This window comes from Ochlerotatus camptorhynchus, unplaced genomic scaffold (genome assembly GCF_037179485.1).
Source record: "Ochlerotatus camptorhynchus isolate MF236.1 unplaced genomic scaffold, CSIRO-AGI_Acam_v1.1 ptg000503l, whole genome shotgun sequence".
NCBI classification, from domain to species: domain Eukaryota; kingdom Metazoa; phylum Arthropoda; class Insecta; order Diptera; family Culicidae; genus Ochlerotatus; species Ochlerotatus camptorhynchus.
Window position 1 is genome coordinate 4,604,859 of NW_027040988.1, and position 19,547 is coordinate 4,624,405.

Consider the following 19,547-nt stretch of genomic DNA (forward strand, 5'->3'; position numbering starts at 1 on the left):
GGAAGAAAACATCATAGCTGAGGGAAATTTATTTCTCAGCTCATTCAGTTTCGATTCGGACTCGACCGCGTGCGTTTTGGTTTTTCGCCCTCTCCAGCTAACACCAACGGTCGATCACACGCGGCTAACGGCTTAAGCGACGAGCCACGTTCCGCCCCCGACTAGCCACCCACTGGCCGCCCCTTGGGAGTTTAGTTTCTTCCTCTTCTGCTTGCTGCTGGCGGTGCTGTTTGTTTGCGGATTTTCCTCTGAGACTTGCACGCTCTGTTGTCGGGTGGAAAGCCAGCCTGGCGAGCTTTCAGTTCGCGGTCGCCCGTTCAGCAGTTTGGTAGTGTGCGAGAAATACGGGGAGATTTCAAACCTGTACACACGTGGTGCCTTAGGGAAGAATTTTGGTGGTGTTTTGTCGGAGTGCATGGAGTGTGAATCAGGTGAAAATTCGAATTTGACGGCTTGTGGCGGGAAAATTAAGATTAGTGGTGATAAAAAGGCCTCGCAATGAAGCGTGCAAATGGAATGAATGTGAACAAGTTGGGCCCAGCAAACGGAAATATCGATGGATAAGCCAATGATTGGATTAAATTAGGAATTAAGTGCGTGCGTCAAGTATTAGCTGTCATCGTTTGCCGCCGATAACCAGGCAAAAAGGCTAATTAATACCAAATAAATATAAAAACGGAATATGCATACATAGGTGCTTAGATCGACGACTGTCGATTATCCAATGAACCGTTGTTGATTGGAATGGATTAATTGTAAGTGGTCTGAACTGCGAGCTGCGGAGTGTGGGAACATGTGGACCGACCAGTGCAATGTGGCGCTTATTTCGTGTGTTTTAGTGACGATGTGAATCGGCGATCGAATGAAGGGTGGAGAAGTTCTCAATAATTTACATCAGCGTTCGGCATGCTGTAATTTAGAGAAGATTACACGTTACGTTTGATGTTGGCGTGATAACGCACATTGTTTCGCACGCAATCATCGGCGATCTGTGCTGATATTCTTAGAAGACTGTGTTTTAGTGTGGAACTTTTGTGGTAGGATATCAAGCAGAACATAAATGGTCGATTTAAGAAAATTAACAACTAGACATCAACAGTTCTTTAAAATAATTATTATGTTAACTTTGGTGGATTAATTAACTTTCTATTATTTTTTCTTGATGATGAGCGTTGAATCATAGATTGAAATGACAAATTGTGATGTTACTGATATGATTGCTAAAATGGGTTTACTAATATACATGATTGAATGCTTGTAACAATTATAGCAATGGATATCATTTTTCCAAAGGCAACCAGATCGCCTGATTTATTTAGTCAGAGTACAACATTTGGTCAGAATCAATAATTAAATTATTAAATGCTATGTAAGGCTGCTATGTAAAATTATGCCTATTCTCCTTACTTGTTGTGGGACTAAGCTTCCGATTATAGTGCAATGCAATTGTATGGTAAATGTGGAGCTGGTTACTCACTGATTTTTCATATAATTGTAATTTTCGAATGTAGACACAATTCAGTTTCATCTCTCTAATTAAAAGTGGGCAATAGATAAACTTGTCAGCTACCAGCTTGCCATTAAAAATTGAATTACTTAATTTTACAGATATTGGCTCTTCAGTTTAACGGTGGATCAAAACACTACGATGTTATATTTTCAACTTTTCGGTCTTTAGGCTTGACCTTCTTCAGGGGATATAAAGTTGACCATCTTGCGTTCAGCTCAAATATCTTCACGATATTCAATCGAAGTGTGGTGGAATTTCGTACGTGAAGTTTACGATTTTCAGAGTGGTAATTCTAGATTATATAAACATAAAGCTTTAGTGCGATAATTTATTAGCTAGAGATAGTGTTCCGTTAGAGTACAGCAGTGTGAAAACTGAAGAGAAGTAAAAATTGAGCGATGGGCCATTAATGCGACAATACTAATCGTTTAGTAATACTAATTATGTGGTAAAAACCCGAATTTATCCACCTATGGTGTGATCAGACCCTTCTTACTTATTCAAGTTTATTTATTTTATTGTCATTATCAGTGACCAAGCCCCCCCCCCCCGTGTCATCCAGTGACGCTACGCCACTGCCTGGGGGTACCCGGAATATATTCGGGTGTAGTCTATTTGGTGAGGCTACCAATCACCTTATCATCGTATTTTAATGTGATTTAATGGGTTTTAATTCAATTCATATTCAAGCAACTTCCCCGGGGTACCCGGAACATGTTCAAGTGTGTCCAATGTGGTCTGGAACACTTAACACGACTTTCATTGATCTTATTTTTGAATTCTGTAGTAATTTGATGTGTCGCATGATGGTTTTGATACGTTTTCCGTTAAATCCAGCGTGAAGGCCCATATTCACCGGATCTTATTCCGGCCATATCTCCGGAACCGGTTCACCGATTCCAAAACCGTTCAATAGCGTTCAATTGGACCCCAAAACCTATCATTTGGCGCCAAGTTTGTCCAAATCGGTTGAGCGGTTGCTGAGAAACGTGAGCGCATTCATTTCGTTACATACACACACACATACACACATACATACGTACACACACACACACACAGACATGTTCCGATCTCGTCGAGCTGAGTCGAATGGTATATGACACTAGGCCCTCCGGGCCTCGGATCGATAGTCGGTTTTTCAAGTGATATCTATACCCTTCTTTGTAAGAAGGGTAAAAACGTTGCTAGAACCATTTCACAGCCGTAGACAGCATGCTTGGCATATACAGTTTTGGTCACGGCTAATAACTTTGCACACAGTTGACGAAACATAGTTCTTTTTGAAGCAGTGGATAAAATAGAGTTTAAGCTTGTTATAGATACGTAAAAAAAGTAGATTTTAATTACAGTAATAAAATGTATTTGTATTTGCGTAGTAAAAATGAAGTAAGAAATACTCGCTGCACATCTCGGACTTTAAGTGTAAACACTCATTGGTGTTGATTCAAATGTTAAGATTTACCTACCCTTACTAATCTACATAGCTTACATAGCTATACTAAGCTATGATTTTAATCTATCAATTACTTTAAAGAAAAACCGAATTTCAACAACTGACTGAAAAGTTATTAACAAATGAGCAGTTAGTGTGTACAACTGTGCATGCCCAGCATGGGAGACAGTAAAACAAACATGTGAGCGTTTACACTATTTTGCCTGTGGATTTGAGAACATCAATGTATGAGCTGGGTAAAGAAGTGTGTGTTTGATTAGTATTGTCTAATTAATGACCCTTCGCTCAATTTCAGCTTCTGTTCAATTTTCACACTACCGTACTTTGTTCCGCTCAATCTATCATCTTCAGAACTTTCTCTAGCTAATAAATTATCGCACTAAAACTTCATCTTGATATAAGCATGGCATTTCCTCTCAACTCTGATCTTTACGATCTTAAACTTAACTATCCCTGATAAGAGACGAAAGGTAGACAGTCTCTCTAATAAAGAAAAATAATTAACTATGTAGATCTGTTATTTTTTTTTATTATTATTTCGAAGCTTCCCTGAGGTTAGTAGTAATTGGGTCACCACTCTGAAATTCAATAATATTATCTAGAATTCCATGCATTTCGAATAACTTTTTAAATGTTCCCGTAATTTTCCCGAAGATAATTGAACTGTCCGGAAGTTCTTTGATCTTTTTTAAAGCTTGCTGAGGTTTTTGAATATTCCCTGAGTTTCTTGGAACTTCTTTAAAGTTCCTGTAATTTCCTTGAAGTTAATTGAACTACTCTGAGGTTCCCACATGTTCTCGAAGCCACCATGAAGCTCTCACATTTCTTCTGAAGTGCTGCCCAGAAATTAATGAAACTGTCACAAAAATCGTAAATTTTTTATCAAAATTTCTGGACTTCTGTGAATTTCCCAAAATATGTCAAAAGATTTTCAATACTTTCAAGAGGTCTCTGGACTTCCCTGAAATTCGTGGAACATCTTAAAGTTTCTCAAATTTTGCTGACGTTCATGGTGCACAGGGGCGATTCGCTAGTGTATTGTCGATTCAGGCCAATGTATTGATGAACGTGTTAAAGTATTTTTATCGAATAAACGTGTATATTGTGTAATAATGCATTATTTTCTCTTTTTGAGTAAATGTAATTTTTCGTGTATTAGAAAAATAAAAGTGTATTTTTATGCATGAATGTATTGAAAACCAGTTATAAGTGTATTCTGTCAAATCAGTGTTTATGTTTACCACTCGAGCCTGAGCAGCCCAAGGCTGAAAGCCTCCTTAATAAAGCTAAATAATAATAATACCACTCGAGCCCTAAGAGGAAGAGGAGACAATAGGGGGGCTTTTTTGAACCAATTTTCTGTCAAACGCGAACCAGTGTCTGATTGGTCGGGTGAACGTATAGAAACGTGAGAATTTTTACAAAAGGGAATCAATTTTCTTGAATTTCGACAGTCGACTGCGTCGCTCATAATGAAATAATTTTTGCACGTTCGTTTACGCGAGATAGGAAGAACATATCACTCGTCACATACAAAAGGAAGCCAGTTGTCTCCTGTTCCATTTAGCTCGAACCGAGGATCAAACGGATAAAACTGACAATGTTGCCATTTTTTATGTTGGTTGACGTTTTGTTTGACAAATGCCCAATACACGCTAACTTTAAAATTCCCAGTAGTGAGTAGAATTTCACCCATTTTGAAGAATAAAGGCTTAACTCATTAACTCATTATCTCGCTCAATACGCATTAATAAGCATCTGTTAAGAAATCTGTTACTCATTAATGAATAACTGTTACACCTATTTTTGAGGAACTTTTCTTAAAAATAGGTGAAATTCTACGCCTTAATTTATTGTATTCGACCTCGGTTTAAAATACAAAATAATAATTTTACGCATTTAGTTCGAATTCAGCATTTTGATTGTACATTATATTTTGTACATTGTATTTTTATTATTCGTCGAATATTTGTGTATTTTTCAGGATTCTGTATTTTTGTGTAATGACGAGTAATGATGAATTTTTGAGTATTTTTTTTTCATTCACGTATTTTCGATTCATCACTCGAGAGCAGTGAATTGCCCCTCGCATGGTGCTGTCCTGAATTTATGGAAACAAGCTTTCGCAGAACTCTAAATTACCCGAAAGTCTGGATATTCCTGAAGTTACATGATTCCATTCGATCTCTGACCTAGCTTCCCTGAGGTTGCTAAAACTTCTTTTAAGTTTCCACAATTTTTCTCAAGTTCTCTGAACTCGTCAGTTTTCTTGACTTTCCTTAAGTTCTCTATATCCCTAAAGATCCAGCGCTGTTCTAGACGCTCGCCCATTACTCCACTAATCTGACCAAAAAAAACGGGCAGGACAGTACACCTGAGTAGCTACGCAGCAATAGAGCAATTTTCCAAGGTATAAACCTTGGATTGAATTAAAAAAATAGTGTCCAAAACATTAAAAAATTTATATTTTATCGATCATACCAATATTTTTTAGTGTAAAAACTTGATTTTCTATGGATTAACTTAGTTAGGTTAAGATTCATTATTGAAAGTTTTATGGATCATTTGCAATATGTTCGTAGATGAATTTCCAATCGATTTGTGTATTGAGAATTAAAGTCCATCATCTCTGGATCAAAATCAGATCATATGGGAACTTACATACGATTGATGAGCTTGACAAATGTCCTAAAAATACTGTTTAATAAATTTATGGTGGTCCTGGAAAGGACCGTTTTGTCGTGATGGTTGAGTAATGTTGAGCTATTAGGGTGTTCAACACAGATGATTGCTGGTGAGCTGTATGTTGTTTGGAACGAGGGTGACGCGCTTGGCATAGATGGCCCACAGTGACTCACGAAGATGGATCCCGATCAGAAGCGGTGAGGCTTCTTCCTCCTTCTTTGGTGAATGGACGCTCATGTGGGCTGCAGCTCGTTGCTTGCGGGCAGCCTTTCGTTGTGTACAATGATCAACGCCACGCGTCGAAAGCACTGCTGCTGCTGACGAGCGACCGGAAATCGCCACACACGGTTGATTGAATAAGCACCGTTCAGTGAGACCGGATGGAATTCGATTTTTAAATCTGTGTTAGGGAAAGCACTATTTGCAGGCAATCGGTGATAATTTTGATCACTATTGCAACAGTTGGACATTTGTGTAATTTTCAATAGTGAACTATTGAAAATTATGAAAGTGTTTGTAGCAAAATTTCCAATCGATTGGCTTGTTTAGAATTAAAATCCATCCGCTATTGACAGAGTTATGTGTGGTCAAAACCTAACCACTTTTTGTAATGCGGTAAATTTTGGTTTTTTGAAATTTCACCCCGAATATGTTGCCGAAAGACGTCTATTTACGAAATTGAATGGATACGAACAGTAAGAGCAAAACCGTTAAGGAAAGCTAAATTGTACCAGGCGGGCAATTAATTCATACGTCATTTTAAGGTGTAAGTGTATTTTTCATAATAATATTATTATTGATCTTTAAAAAACTAGAAAGATTTTGTATCGGTAATTTACCATCAATTTTAGTCTAGATTGATGGTACATTTAAAGTTACATTTCTATCAGTTTGAGCAACAAATATGTTTTTGACAGCAATTTCTACGTGTTCCCTATCTTAAACTTTGAATTAGTAAGCAGGCAAATGTTTAACAACTTTGTGTGTGTAAAACCAAATCATAACCACAATTTCACAAAAGTTTTGAATAAGTTCAATCACTCACTATCACAAGACGAAACGACAGATCATTAGCTTTCTTCTCATTATCCAATGATCAAGCACTCATAAGAATAATTCTTATGCGGTTTTGGCATCAACATTTCAAACTGATTTAGATGAATTTAAGCAAGTAACCGTGTGTAACCGGTAGAGTGAATATATTTTTAAGATTTCCTCCGTACAAGTAACTTTAATAGCAATACATGAGCTAGTAATCACGATGATCACAACACTGTCACGTTATGTCATGACAAAAACTACAAGGGACAGCCCTATGGGGTTGTACGCAATGGTGACGTAGGACTACGTGGTCTTATGTGATAAATCTTATTTGTTAACTGCAACAGGAGCTTGTGTTTTGAGTAGAAATATGAATTTGAGCGGGGTTCTCTCTGTTTATACTCTTTAGTATGACGTACTTTACATAGATGGCCCACAGCGACTCACGAAGAGCTACTGATTCCGATCAATAGCGGTGCGGCTTCTTCCTCCTTCTATGGGCGCTCATGTGGGCTGCAGCTCGCTGATTGCAGGCAGCCTTTCGTTGTGTACTGGAGAACACCACCACTCACCACGCGCTGATTTAATAAACACCTTTTGGTGATACCGGATCTCAGGCCGGATAGAATTCAAATTTGAAATCTGTGTTAGGGAAATTGCTTTTCGCAGGCAATCGGTGATAATTTTAATTATCATAGCAACAGTTGCACATTCATGCAATTTTCAATAGTGACATTTTGAAAAATGATAAAGTTACCAGATGCAAAGAAATATTTCTGATCGATTGGTGATAAAATTATTGAAATTGGTCCAGGGGCAGCTGAGTTATTAATGTTCAAAATCTTTCATAATTTTGTTACATGTTCCCTTTTTGGTTTTCACAAAGTGTACCCCCATATAGAAATCACAGTCGTAGTCCTACGTCAAAAAATCGATGAAATTTTGAATAAAATCTTTATCATCGTTTTCTCATTCGATGATAGTGACAGAAGTATCTTTCATTGAAAATTACGAGGGGGGCGACACATCTAAATCTCAATTCTAGATGCTAAAAAAATCTCATACTGGCGAATAAATCTTCTTTCATTTCTCGCATCTACTTGCATCGCGCATCATTTTTTGCAGGAAATCTTCAAAATCGTGATAAATCTTCTTTCTATCTATACTCAGCGTACGCGCAGCTAGCCACAGCAAAACACAATATTTCCTGCATTGTAGATAGAGTCACCCCCCTCGTTCTAGGTGCACTTCCACAGTTGTTAATTGAGAGCTTTCGATGCGGCGGTAGCATTGGTGCTCAGCACGGAAAACACCAATTTATGCATTTGTATTATTGTGGAAGTTTAAAAAATTTCCAACCGACAAAATTCCTCGGCCGGACCGGGGATCGAACCAGCACCAGTCACCTCCAACATGATCTTACAGACTGAGCTAAGGGAGGCCTTGAATTGAAGTTCAAAACTCAGTTTGGGGAGACTTAATCCCCGAGCATTTAGTCACACTTGATCACACTTTTAGAAAGATTTGATCCCCAAAAGTTCTTACTTGAGAAGGGATTAATATTAAAATAAATGTCGATACACACTTCCGTAAAAAGAGCATTGCAGTTTGCTTTTCGAAAAGTTGGGGGCATTTTTTCAAAATGCAATTTTTGGCATCTTTTAGAAAAAAAAGGTATTTTTTAAGATTCATGTAAGCTTGTTCGAGGCTTGATGATATTTATAAAGTTACGTAAGTATTTTCCATGTAGGGAAAATGACGGCTTCGGGACTTCTTTACTTAGTATAGTCAGGGGGTAAATTAGTTCCATCAGCGCTGATTAATTGCATGTATTTTTTTTTTCCTTTGGTTTGTTTTTTCCGTCGATATTGTTTTCCGGGCTGAGCACCAATGCTACCGACGTGCCAGGAAGGCAGCTCCCACACCTGGACCCTACCTATCGACCCATCAACTCATAAACCGGGGACCAACGGCTTTACTTCCCATCCGAAGGAAGGCGTGATCAGAGATGTTATGCCTCAGAACATCCCGACGGCGCCGACTGGTATTGAACCCAGGCCTGCTGGGGTGAGAGGTAATCACGCTTACCACTACACCACCGGCGCCGTTAAATAATTGCATGTAGGAGCATCATATTCCAGAGCATAGTTTTGCAAAAAAAAAACTTTTGACGTAGGACTACGTCTTTGTTTTCTATATGGGGGTACACTTTGTGAAAACCGAAAATGAAACATGTAACAAATTAAGAAAGATTTTAAACGTTCATAACTCAGCTGCCCCTGGTCCAATTTCAATGTTGATTTTCAACAAAAAACTATTGAAAAACTGGTAAATTTCCAGCATTGTCCAAAAGCGTCGAATTAACTAACAAATCCACCAATTACCTACGTGCATATGCTGCTTCCCCAGCACAGTCATCAGAGAGTAGTAAGTAGGCGAAACAAGTCGAAGTGGCATTCGCCTCCGATCCTCAGGCGCGTGTGAATAGGGAGGATGGAATTGCGTAATATTTTGCACACTCATCGCCATACTCAGAACCACACGCTCCCAACGACCACACCACTGTGTGGTGGTGTTCTTACTTACTTACTTAAGTGTCCTGAGCGCCATCCCTGGCGCAAAGGGCCAACGTGAAAGATCTCCATCCTGGGCGATTGTTTGCTTTCGCCTTGACCTGGGCCCAGGTCAAATTCCGGTCGACTTGCTTAATCTCCTTGTTTAGGCTTCGCCGCCATGAGCCCCTGGGTCTGCCTCTGCTGCGATGTCCGGCTGGATTCCAATCCAGCGCTTGTTTGCAGATTTCATTTCCGCTCTTCCGTAGAGTGTGGCCAACCCACCTCCACTTACGTTCCCGAATTTCTGTCGATATCGGCTTCTGGTGACACCGTCGATGGAGCTCGGCATTCGAAATCCAGTTGTGAGGCCACCAAGCACGAATTATATACCGCAGGCATCGGTTGATGAACACCTGCAGCTTCTGTGTGATCTCCGCTGATACGCACCATGTTTCGCTAGCGTACAGCAGTACAGATTTCACGTTAGAGTTGAAAATTCGGATCTTCGTGCGGAGACTAATCTGATTTGACTTCCAGATGTTTCGTAAACTCGCAAAAGCAGCCCTTGCCTTCTTGATCCGTGCACCTATGTCACTCTTGGTTCCGCCGTCCGACGCTATCTGGCTGCCAAGATATTGGAAACTTTCAACCTTCTCCACTTCCTGACCAGCTACCGTAAAATTGGATGGATTTCCCGTGTTGATATCCAACGATTTAGTCTTGCTGACGTTGATGTTGAGACCTGCCGCTGAGGAGCGTTCGGCGAGATCGTCGAGCTTACTCTGCATGTCAGAACGCCGTTGTGATACTAAAGCAACGTCATCCGCCAAATCTAGGTCGTTTAGATGCTCCATTGTAATAGGCTGCCAGAGCAACCCACGGTTCGGCACACGGTCGATCGCACCAACCATTATCTCGTCGATTACGATGAGGAACAGTAGCGGTGATAGAATACATCCTTGCCTCACTCCAGCGACTACCCGAATAGGGTCAGATAGGGCTCCGTTGTGCAGCACCCTGCACGTGAAAGCCTCATACTGAGCTTCGATGAGGTTGACGATTTTATCCGGAACTCCCTTGCGCCTTAGGGCGCCCCACAGGTTTTCGTGGTTGAGTCGGTCGAAAGCTTTTTCGTAGTCAATGAAAACCAAGTAAAGGGACTCTTGGAATTCGTTGACCTGCTCCAAGATTATGCGGAGCGAGACAATATGGTCCACACAGGATCTTCCAGCACGGAATCCCGCCTGCTGCCGTCGGAGAGTCGCGTCGATCTTCTCCTGTATCCGGTTGAGGATAACTTTGCATAGAACTTTGAGAACACAACACAGTAACATAATGCCACGCCAGTTATCGCATACAGTTGGGTCCCCCTTCTTTGGGACCTTCACTAAGACGCCCTGCATCCAGTCAGCCGGAAAAGTCGCGGTGTCCCAGATATTGCAGAATAGTTGATGCAAAATTTGTGCAGATAGCATGGGGTCAGCTTTGAGCATCTCTGCTGATATGCGATCGACCCCGGGAGCCTTGTTGGATTTCATGGTTCGGATAGCAGCTTCGATCTCCGGTAGGGATGGCGCCTCAGAATTGACGCGAGTGATGCGTCGCACTCTTGGCGGTTCATGCCGAGATGTTGATGGCTGGTTGACCGACGAAACTTGTAGAAGCTGTTCGAAGTGTTCAAACCAGCGTTTCAGCTGATCAGTGGGGTCGGTGAGCAACTGACCAGTCGCGTCCTTCACTGGCATCCTAGGATTCATCCTTGCTCCACTCAGGCGTCGTGAGATATCGTAGAGGAGACGGATATCGCCTGTTGCTGCGGCTTTCTCACCTTCATCGGCAAGGGAGTCCACCCACGCTCGCTTATCCCGCCTACACGAGCGCTTCACTTCCTTCTCGAGAGCCGAATACAGTTGGCGGGCCTGGTTCTTCGCTCCTCTGGTTCTCGCCCGCTCTATCGCGGCTTTTGCATTTCTCCGCTCCTCTATCTTCCTCCAGGTGTCATCCGTGATCCACTCCTTTCTCTGAGCGCGCAGCTCGCCCAGGTTGTTTTCACTCGTTTCAGTAAAGGCATCCTTGATCGCCGTCCATTGCTCTTCTACGCTGCCACCATCAGGAATATCCGCAGCTCTGGTCTCCAGTTCCTCGACGAATGACCTTTTTACTGCTGGATCTTCCAATCGGCGTGTGTTGAATCGCCGTGCGAGCCACTCCTCCCGCCGCTGGACCCGCGCGATACGAAGGCGGATCTCTCCAACGAGGAGATGGTGGTCAGACGCGATGTCGGCACTGCGTTTGTTCCGAACGTCAAGAAGGCTCCTTCTCCATTTTCGGCTGATGCAGATGTGGTCGATTTGATTTTCGGTATGTCCATCACGGGAAACCCACGTGACTTTGTGCACTGGTCGATGGGGGAAGAGCGAACCCCCGATCACCATGTCGTTATTGCCACAAAACTCTGCCAACAGCTCACCGTTTTCGCTCATTTCGCCAAGACCATGGCGCCCCATGACACGCTCATAATCCGTGTTGTCGGAGCCGATCTTCGCATTGAAGTCGCCGATGTAGATCTTGATGTCACCTCTCGGAATTTTATCCACGACTGCATTCAGTTGACTGTAAAAGTTCTCTTTGTCCTGTAACTCGGCAGCATCGGTTGGCGCATAACATTGGATTATGGTTAGGTTACGAACCCGCGTTCTGAATCTGGCAACGATTATCCTCTCATTGATAGGTTCCCACTTGATGAGCGCCGCATTTGCTTGGGCGCTAAGCAGGAAACCAACTCCACGGTGGCGGGGAGCGTTTTCACCTCGAATACCAGAATAGAGTAGTACCTGTCCCGACGGCAGCTTGTGTTCTCCAAAGTTTGGCCAACGGACTTCGCTTAGTCCCAGGATTTCGAGCTTCATGCGTCGAGCCTCGCTGGCGAGTTGTGCCAGCTTCCCCTGTTGGGCTAGCGTTAGTACATTCCATGTTCCAATTCTTGTCCGTTGTTTTGCGCTAAAAGTCGTTGCCGTAATATCAGTCCGTGATCTTTCTCTATTGGTTTCTGTAACAGTTGTAAAGTTTCGGGGACAGTAGGTAGTTAGCCTTTTTTTTTTTTTTTTTTTTTTTTTTTTTTTTTTATACAGGGGGGAATCTGCTCACAGACACCTGAGAAGGAACTCAGGGTGTGGGGATGGGAGAATTTCACTCCCGACCCACTAAACCTTACCCTGTGCGCTTGGCCCTTGGCCTCCCCGGAACCGCCCGAAGGCATTACTTCGTGGGAGGGGCCGCTGTAGCGCTATGGCGCCTCTCTAGCAATACTCTAACGATCTGGTCGGGCAGTAGGTAACTGCTGCTCGGCTCGCCACTGTCGTTGTAATACCGAAACTATGTGGGTGACCGCAGTCACCACCGCGCTCCAGTTCTCGGTGGTACCACACATCCTATGAACGATGTTGTCCGGACTGGTATCCGCTCCGCATATCGCTAGCATAGCGCTCGATACTGGCTCGAAACGTGGACAGGCAAACACGACGTGTTCGGCGGTCTCCTCGACACCAGCACATGTGGGGCAGGTGGGAGTACTTGCATGTCCGAACCTATGCAGGTAGCTCCTAAAGCAGCCATGGCCTGACAGGAACTGTGTCAGGTGGAAGTTTACTTCCCCATGGCGCCTGTTGACCCAGCTTGATACGGAAGGTATCAAGCGGTAAGTCCACCTCCCCTTTGTGGAGTTTTCCCACTCCAATTGCCATCTCGCGGTCGACACAACTCGCGCGTTGTTGCGCACCCCTCGAACGGTCCTCGCGTCATAACACGCCACATCCTCCTTAATGATAAGGCTGATTGGCATCATCCCTGCTATGACACAGACGGCCTCTCTCGAGATAGTGCGGTATGCACTGGCCACCCTTAAGCACATTAGCCTGTGTGTACTCTCTAATTTCTGCCTGTGGCAGTCAATATCCAGTACCGCAGCCCACGCAGGGCCGCCGTATCTGAGGATAGATACTACGACCCCAGCGAGGAGCCTGCGCTTACTGGCATTCACTGCCGAGCTGTTTGACATCATACGGGATAATGCCCCCACAGCCATAGACGCTCTCTTGCAGGCGTACTCGACGTGGCAGCCGAAGCTGAGCTTATCGTCGAGCATAACCCCCAAGAGTTTTAGAGAGCGCACAGACCTAATTGTGCTTCCGCCGACTGTCAACGTTGCATGCTGTACTGACATGCGATTGTTGACTACGACCACTTCCGTCTTGTGATGGGCGAGCTCCAGTTTCCTGGTTCTCATCCATTCCTCCACAAGCCTGACGCAGTGGGCCGCTGTCAGCTCTACCTCCTCGAGGGATTCCCCGCAGACTACCAGCGTGACATCGTCGGCAAAACCTACAATTTTCACGCCTACCGGGAATTTTATCCTCAACAGTCCATCGTACATGACGTTCCATAACACCGGGCCCAGGATGGAGCCTTGTGGCACACCTGCGGTGACTCTAACGCATTTTTCGCCATCTTCTGTGTCGTACGTCAACACACGATTCTGGAAGTAGCTTTCCAGAATCTTATACAGCCCTCCGGGAATTTGGAGCTGGTGTAGCGAGCGGGCTATCGCCCCCCAGCACGCGCTGTTGAACGCGTTCTTCACGTCTAAGGTTAGCACCGCGCAGTAGCGAATGCCCCTTCGTTTCCGATGGACCACCTCTGCCGTCTGGATGACGTCGCGGATGGCGTCCACCGTGGATCTGCCCTTTCGGAACCCGTACTGGCTGCTTGACAGGCCGTCTACACCTTCGGTGTAGGCCGACAGCCTGTTGAGGATGACCCTCTCAAGCAGTTTCCCAGTGGTGTCCAGCAAACAGATGGGTCTGTATGCTGACGGGTCCCCAGGGGGTTTTCCTGGCTTCGGAAGCAGCACCAGCTTCTGCCGCTTCCACGCGTCTGGGAAGACGCCTACGTCCAGACAAGTCTGAAAAACAGAACGGAACATGTCTGGATTTTCCGCAACGGCCGCCCTCAGAGCCACAACCGGGATCCCATCTGGGCCCGGGGCCTTGCCCACCACCAGCGACCTGGCAATACCGCCAAGTTCACTGTTCGTCACTCTAGACACTTCTCCCTGATCCGCGCCTGGGATCCGCGGCCAGGAGTCTACGTCCCTACGCGGGAACAGGAACCCAACGATCGGAGCCAGTACCGCTGGTGATCTCTCCGGGGGTGCCGTCACGCCGCGGGTCTTTGCCATGACCACTTTGTAAGCATCCCCCCATGGGTTCGTGTTGGCGCTTTGGCATAGGCTGTCAAAGCACGCGCGCTTGCGTCTGGCGATCTCTTTATTGAGGGCTGCCTTAGCCGCTCGGAGAGCGACGCGGCGTTCCTCGCGAGATTCAGTCGTACGAGCTCGTTGCATCCTCCTTCTCGCCTGGAGGCAAGACGCCCTGAGGATAGCAATCGACTCGCTCCACCAGTACACCGGTCTGTGGCCATGCCTGGGATAGGCTCTCCTAGGCATGGTTGTATCGCACGCCCTTGTCAGTGCTGCTACCAGTTCTTCCCCCGTCAGATCCGGGGTTATTCGCTCCCGCCTCAGTGCTTCGCCGAAGACCTCCTCCTCGAAGAACGACGTCCGCCAGCCTCGAGCGCAGGAAGAATTTCCTCCTGCCACTCGCCTCTCACCTGGCCCCACACTGTACCGAATCGCCTGATGGTCACTATGAGTGTAACCCTCATCGACCCTCCAGTGTAGGTTGCCCTCCAAACTCGGGCTGCAGTATGTCACGTCGATGACGGATTCTGCACCATTCCTTCTGTAGGTACTGACCGAGCCGGTGTTGGATAGTACAACGTCCAGCTTGGCCATTGCCTCCAGTAGGATGCGTCCTCTCTGGTTGGTGTGGTGGCTACCCCACTCTACCGCCCATGCGTTAAAGTCGCCCGCAATGACCACCGGTCTTAGGCCGACAAGTACCGCAGTCAGTCTGTCCACCATCTGCGAGAATTGCTCGATAGACCACCTGGGCGGAGCATAGCAGCTACTTAAGTATACTCCGTTAACCCTGGCGATCACGAATCCCTCGCTCGAGTTGGACACGACTACCTCCTGAATGGGGAAGCTCCCCATCGTGCATATCGCCGCCATCCCCGACGCGTCCGTGACCCAATTCCCGTTGCCGGTTGGGACGCGGTACGGGTCAGAGATGATTGCGACATCCGCTCCCCATTCCACTGCCGATTGCCACAGCAGTTGCTGGGCAGCCGAACAGTGGTTCAGGTTCAACTGCGCTACCTCGAACATGGCTGAGCATTGCTCTTTGCCTTAGCAGCATTGCTCTTGGACCCCGGGCAGCGGGGGCCACCTGCCATGTGGTTGGTAGGGGTATTCCCCTTCTCCGCGCATATAGTGCACCTCGGCGGCTTTTGGCAACCTCGCGCCTTATGGCCCTCCAAGCCGCACCATCTGCAAAGCTTGCTCCTGTCGGTGTTCTTGCAGTCACGGGCCACATGGCCCTGACCGAAGCACCTAAAGCAAGCCGTCACCGGTCGGGGAATACTGACGGGGCAGACCGACCAGCCCACTCGCACCCTCCCTGCGGCTACCGCCTTTCTGGCCTCAGCTGCAGAGAGCCTGATGGTAGCCACTTGGGTGGAGAACAGTCCCTTCCTCAAGGTAATCGCTGATTGCGGTACCTCGACTTGACACTGTTCCCGGAGCGCCGTGACTATCTCGGTCGCCTCCGTCACTTCGTCCAGGTCCTTGACCTGGATGGTGATAGTCGAGCCTAGCGACTTCACCTGCACCCCAGAACCAACAACCTCCTTTGCCAGTTTCTGGTAGGTTGGTCCCTGGTCCTTAGCACCACGTTTGAGCACCAGGAGCATCTCGCCTGTACGAGTGCGCCTGATGCTCCTCACGTTACTGCCCATCTCCACAAGGCGCTCGTCCGTTCTCATTTTCTTCAAGACTTCCGCGTATTTCGACGCGTCCGTCTTGAGGATGAGAGCTTCGCCCTTGTTCCTGGTCCGGGCAGCACTGCTCTTGGGGGCAGTTTTGTCCGGGGGTTTCGGGGGTTTCGGGGGTTTCGGGGGGGTACCCTTCTTACCGCCCTGCTTCCCGCCCTTGGAGCCGCTAGGTTTCTCAGTATTTCTATTGGCTATTCCAGCCCTCTTCTTCGGTACGTCCACCACCGCACTCTCCACCTGCACAGAGACTTTCCGTCTCTTAGGGCGTGCTGCGCCCTTTACTGGCGAAGGTGAGGGTCGATTACGCTTCTGTCCCTGCGTAACGGCAAAGTGGAGGGCCTCGCTGGACATCGTATTGTTGCCCGCGAAGTTGAAGGCGTCCGTCTGGGTAGACTTCGGTTCCTTCTGTTCCGCCCTCTCTGCGACCTCTAGTCGCTTCCTGAGCCGCTCGTGGTCGTCCTGGGCCTCGTTCACGTTTGCACGGAGCTGTCGCAAGGCCTGCTTTAGGTCCTTCGCGATGTTGCTCTTCGTACTCGTGAACTCAATTATGGCGTCGAGTTGTCCCGCGATTGCCAGCAGCCTAGGGAGGGGCCCAAAGCTATTCATAGTTCTGATTAGCCCGGGCCAGTCCTTCGGCTGCTCTTCCGGCTGTCCACCGATCCCGGCCGTTGTCTCTGCATCGCGCGGAGATTTCGACCGTTTGTTCGGCTCTCTGTGTTCGGGAGATCTGGGTAGACCTCCCTTCGCGAACGGGTTCGCGGTCGCCTCCTCGGCGACTTGTTCAACTGGGGTTTGGGGTTTTTGGTTTTTTTGATGATTGTTTGAAATCATCCCGACTGTTGGGTCCCCCTTAGACCGCTATCCTACCGTGCAAATGGAATAGTCGCTGATTGATCCCCATGGGTGCCTATGCGAGCAGTGAGGTCCATGACGAGGGTTGACATAGGCCTTCATGGGGCGTTATGTTCAGAGCCGGATCGCGTAAGACGGGAATAACTCAACCGAACCTATTCCCACCGCAGCCCCAACTGGGTGGCACGGGAGGAACGTATTCTAAGGCCTGCCAGGGTTTTATGGGACGGAGACAAACAAGGCATTAGCTCAAACGTCGTTTCGGCCGGTTCCACCCGACTCTACTAAGAGAATGAAATACCTTGAGTGCCAGCCCGTAGCGTGGTTTATGGTAAGTTTCCACTCAGTGTCCTACATAATGCCAGTGTGTCAGTATACATACTTGCGATCTTACTGACATCGATCGCAAGGCACCTTCCGGCGCTTCCCCTCGTTTGTTGTTCGATTAGCCGACTGGATCAGTACCGCAGCACTGGTGGTCCATCGTTTCCAGGGTGCACCACGGGGAGGCGAACAACTTCACACCCCTAGGTAGTTAGCCTAAGGTCTCCTATCCGCCGTGATGGGGCTGCCATCTTGGGTATAGCTTTCGGGGATAAGCATTTCTTGTTTCAGCCGCTGGATGCCAGGCAGACGCTGTTTGAGCCGCACCTCCATGGTGGACAGACGCTCAGTTATTGTGTAGATGGGGCTGCCATCTTAGATTTAGCTGACACAATACAGCATTTCTTATTCAGCCGCTGGATGCCAGTCAGACGCTGTTTGAGCCGCACCTCCATGGTGAACAGACGCTCAGGCCGTGTAGGCCGAACCCGCTAGGGGCCCCCTTCCCTGTCAGCATATGACCAAAGCTCCCACCGGGGTTGGTTACCCGATCTTCGCTAAGGTTGCTCATATCCCAGGAGACACCACGAGGAGGTAGGGATAGGAGTTACTGGGTAAGAGGCTAATGGACCACTAATGTGGTGGTGTTCGATCGTCGAAATTAGTAGCAGCAGTTGCAGTGCTTTCGGCGTTGAAAATTGTTCTCCAGTAACAACGAAAGGCTGCCTGCAAGCAGCGAGCTGCAGAGCCCACATAAGCAACCATCAAAGGAGGAAGAAGCTGCACCGCTATGCTATGGATCGGAATCAGTATCTCTTCGTGAGTCGTTGCGGGTCGGTCATCTATGGTCATCTATCATTATCGTGTCACCCTCGCTCCAAACGACAAACAGCTCGACAGCCAACACCCAGCTCAGAATTACTGAACCATCACTACAAAACGGTCCTTTTCAGGGCCACCAAAAATTTGTTAAAGAGTATTATTTGGACATTGGTCAAGGTCATCAGTTCCCGCAAGCAGCTAGCTATCAAGGCTCAACCTGTCTATAGAAGGTGTGGAATTGAAGGCCTGAATATATTGGTGCAATTAGTTTTTCCTCGGCTTTCAGTCCGCACGATTCAATCACCCTTGTAGTGACGTCGAAAAGATTGTTTCAATCGGCGCTTACATATGAAATTTAATGTGGATTATAGAATTTTGTGTATGTTACCAAATTTACGAATGGTTTTCCACTAAATGTTGAGATAATTTATTGATTATTGAATCATCACACTGTATACAATGAAAAAGCAGTCTATTTATGAGTTTTTGCCTGTTTTCAAGTAAGGAGTTATCATAAAAACAAATCGCCAGCTCGTATTACCCGGCGACTTTACAAATAAATGAAATCAAACAAAATCATCATGCAGAACTAGATAGGATTTGTTTTACTTCATATTTAATTAAATTGCTTTCGAGTGTTAAGACATCGTCTCCCGCAAAGTTTACATTTTTCCCTCTACCAACACATACATCAGGGCTAGGTAGATCTCCACAGGATCTATAGAATCCACGCAATTTCAAAAAACCAAAATGCACAGCATTACGAAAAGAGGTCAGGTTTTGACCAATAGCAGATAGATTTTAATTCTAAACAAGCCAAACGATTGGAAATGTATCTACCAATCTGCTTAAATGAACACTTAGTTAATTTTCAATAGGTCACTATTGAAAAACACCAAATGTCCAACTGTTGCAATGGTGATCAAAATTATCACAGAATGTCTGAAAACAGCGCATTCCCTAACACAGACTTAAAAATCGAATTCGATGCGGTCCCACTGAACGGTGCTCACCCAAGTAACATTGCAGGTTTTATCGTGGTTTTATAGCATTCTACAAATCTAAATCATGATCTACACAACCATCATAAAACCAAAATTGTTACTTGGGCATTCAATCACCGTAAGTGGTGGTGCCTAGTCCAGCAGCAGCAGGAGGAGTGCTTTCAACAACAACGAAAGGCTGCCTGCAAGCAGCAAGCTGCAGAGCTCATATGAGCAACCATAGAGAAGGAAGAAGAAGTCCCACCACTAGGCTAGGATCGGAATCAGTAGCTCGTCGTGCTCAGCTCAGCATTACTATACCATCACTACAAAACGGTCCTTTTCAGGACCACCATAAATTTGTTATGAGT

At 46.1% G+C, this 19,547-nt stretch overlaps 1 protein-coding gene across 1 annotated transcript in view; it reads left to right on the top strand.

The window, feature by feature from the left end:
* Positions 1 to 271: 271 nt before the first annotated feature.
* alka (alkaliphile) overlaps positions 272 to 19,547 on the top strand; it is a 152,550-nt gene continuing 133,274 nt past the window's right edge. The window contains exon 1 of the mRNA XM_065235792.1: positions 272 to 431. The gene's annotated coding sequence lies outside the window, so the exon portion shown is untranslated. The remainder of the gene's footprint in view (positions 432 to 19,547) is intronic.